A 3,448-nucleotide genomic window follows, 5' to 3' on the forward strand; every position below is an offset into this window, starting at 1 on the left:
CTTCCTCATCCTATCCTTATCCTCATCCTCATTCTGCTCCTCATCTTCATTCTCGTCCTCATCCTCGTCCTTATCTTATCCTCATCCTAATCCTCATTCTCGTCGTCCTCCTATCCTCATCCTCGTCCTCATCCTCGTCCTCATCCTATCCTCATCCTCATCCTCATCCTCCTCCTCATCCTATCCTTATCCTCATCCTCATTCTGCTCCTCATCTTCATTCTCGTCCTCATCCTCGTCCTTATCTTATCCTCATCCTAATCCTCATTCTCGTCGTCCTCCTATCCTCATCCTCGTCCTCATCCTCGTCCTCATCCTATCCTCATCCTCATCCTCATCCTCCTCCTCATCCTATCCTTATCCTCATCCTCATTCTGCTCCTCATCTTCATTCTCGTCCTCATCCTCGTCCTTATCTTATCCTCATCCTAATCCTCATTCTCGTCGTCCTCCTATCCTCATCCTCGTCCTCATCCTCGTCCTCATCCTATCCTCATCCTCATCCTCATCCTCCTCCTCATCCTATCCTTATCCTCATCCTCATTCTGCTCCTCATCTTCATTCTCGTCCTCATCCTCGTCCTTATCTTATCCTCATCCTAATCCTCATTCTCGTCGTCCTCCTATCCTCATCCTCGTCCTCATCCTCGTCCTCATCCTATCCTCATCCTCATCCTCATCCTCCTCCTCATCCTATCCTTATCCTCATCCTCATTCTGCTCCTCATCTTCATTCTCGTCCTCATCCTCGTCCTTATCTTATCCTCATCCTAATCCTCATTCTCGTCGTCCTCCTATCCTCATCCTCGTCCTCATCCTCGTCCTCATCCTATCCTCATCCTCATCCTCATCCTCCTCCTCATCCTATCCTTATCCTCATCCTCATTCTGCTCCTCATCTTCATTCTCGTCCTCATCCTCGTCCTTATCTTATCCTCATCCTAATCCTCATTCTCGTCGTCCTCCTATCCTCATCCTCGTCCTCATCCTCGTCCTCATCCTATCCTCATCCTCATCCTCATCCTCCTCCTCATCCTATCCTTATCCTCATCCTCATTCTGCTCCTCATCTTCATTCTCGTCCTCATCCTCGTCCTTATCTTATCCTCATCCTAATCCTCATTCTCGTCGTCCTCCTATCCTCATCCTCGTCCTCATCCTCGTCCTCATCCTATCCTCATCCTCATCCTCATCCTCCTCCTCATCCTATCCTTATCCTCATCCTCATTCTGCTCCTCATCTTCATTCTCGTCCTCATCCTCGTCCTTATCTTATCCTCATCCTAATCCTCATTCTCGTCGTCCTCCTATCCTCATCCTCGTCCTCATCCTCGTCCTCATCCTATCCTCATCCTCATCCTCATCCTCCTCCTCATCCTATCCTTATCCTCATCCTCATTCTGCTCCTCATCTTCATTCTCGTCCTCATCCTCGTCCTTATCTTATCCTCATCCTAATCCTCATTCTCGTCGTCCTCCTATCCTCATCCTCGTCCTCATCCTCGTCCTCATCCTATCCTCATCCTCATCCTCATCCTCCTCCTCATCCTATCCTTATCCTCATCCTCATTCTGCTCCTCATCTTCATTCTCGTCCTCATCCTCGTCCTTATCTTATCCTCATCCTAATCCTCATTCTCGTCGTCCTCCTATCCTCATCCTCGTCCTCATCCTCGTCCTCATCCTATCCTCATCCTCATCCTCATCCTCCTCCTCATCCTATCCTTATCCTCATCCTCATTCTGCTCCTCATCTTCATTCTCGTCCTCATCCTCGTCCTTATCTTATCCTCATCCTAATCCTCATTCTCGTCGTCCTCCTATCCTCATCCTCGTCCTCATCCTCGTCCTCATCCTATCCTCATCCTCATCCTCATCCTCCTCCTCATCCTATCCTTATCCTCATCCTCATTCTGCTCCTCATCTTCATTCTCGTCCTCATCCTCGTCCTTATCTTATCCTCATCCTAATCCTCATTCTCGTCGTCCTCCTATCCTCATCCTCGTCCTCATCCTCGTCCTCATCCTATCCTCATCCTCATCCTCATCCTCCTCCTCATCCTATCCTTATCCTCATCCTCATTCTGCTCCTCATCTTCATTCTCGTCCTCATCCTCGTCCTTATCTTATCCTCATCCTAATCCTCATTCTCGTCGTCCTCCTATCCTCATCCTCGTCCTCATCCTCGTCCTCATCCTATCCTCATCCTCATCCTCATCCTCCTCCTCATCCTATCCTTATCCTCATCCTCATTCTGCTCCTCATCTTCATTCTCGTCCTCATCCTCGTCCTTATCTTATCCTCATCCTAATCCTCATTCTCGTCGTCCTCCTATCCTCATCCTCGTCCTCATCCTCTTGGTCCTCCTTATCCTCATCCTATCCTCAACCTCATCCTCTTCCACATTCTCATTCTCATCCTATCCTCATCCTCATCCTATCCTCATCCTCGTCCTCATCCTCGTCCTCATCCTCGTCCTCATCCTCGTCCTCATCCTCGTCCTCATCCTCGTCCTCATCCTCGTCCTCATCCTCGTCCTCATCCTCGTCCTCATCCTCGTCCTCATCCTCGTCCTCATCCTCGTCCTCATCCTCGTCCTCATCCTCGTCCTCATCCTCGTCCTCATCCTCGTCCTCATCCTCGTCCTCATCCTCGTCCTCATCCTCGTCCTCATCCTCGTCCTCATCCTCGTCCTCATCCTCGTCCTCATCCTCGTCCTCATCCTATCCTCATCCTCATCCTATCCTCATTCTCGTCCTCATTCTCGCCCTAATCCTATCTTCATCCTCATTCTCGTCCTTATCCTATCCCTATCCTCAACCTCATCGTCTTCCACATTCTCGTCCTCATCCTACCTCATCCTCATCCTCCTTCTCGTCCTCATCCTATCCTCATCCTCATCCTCATCCTATCCTCATCCTCATCCACTCCTCATTCTACTCCTCATCCTATCCTCATCGTCATTCTCATTTTCATCCTATCCTCATTCTCATTCTCGTCCTCATCCACATCCACATCCTATCCTCATCCTCATTCTCGTCCTAGTCCTATCTTCATCCTCATCCTCATCCTCTTCCACATTCTCGTCCTCATCCTTATCCTAATTCTCATTCTTGTCCTCATCCTTTCCTCATCCTCATCCTCGTCTTCCTCGTCCTCCTCCTCTTCATCCTATCCTCATTCTCATCCTCCTCCTATCCTCATCCCCATCCTCATCGATGTCCTAACCTCATCGTCATCCTCCTCCACATCCTAACCTCGTCCTCATCTTATCCTCATCCTCATCCACGTCCTAACCTCATCATCATCCTCATCCTCGTCCTCATCCTCTTGGTCATACTCATCCTCATCCTATCCTCATCCTCATCCTCTTCCACATTCTCATCCTCATCCTATCCACATCGTCATCCTATCCTCATTCTCATTCTACTCCTCATCCTATCATCATCATCATTCTCG

The sequence above is a fragment of the Lupinus angustifolius genome, chromosome LG09 (genome assembly GCF_001865875.1).
Source record: "Lupinus angustifolius cultivar Tanjil chromosome LG09, LupAngTanjil_v1.0, whole genome shotgun sequence".
NCBI classification, from domain to species: Eukaryota; Viridiplantae; Streptophyta; class Magnoliopsida; order Fabales; family Fabaceae; genus Lupinus; species Lupinus angustifolius.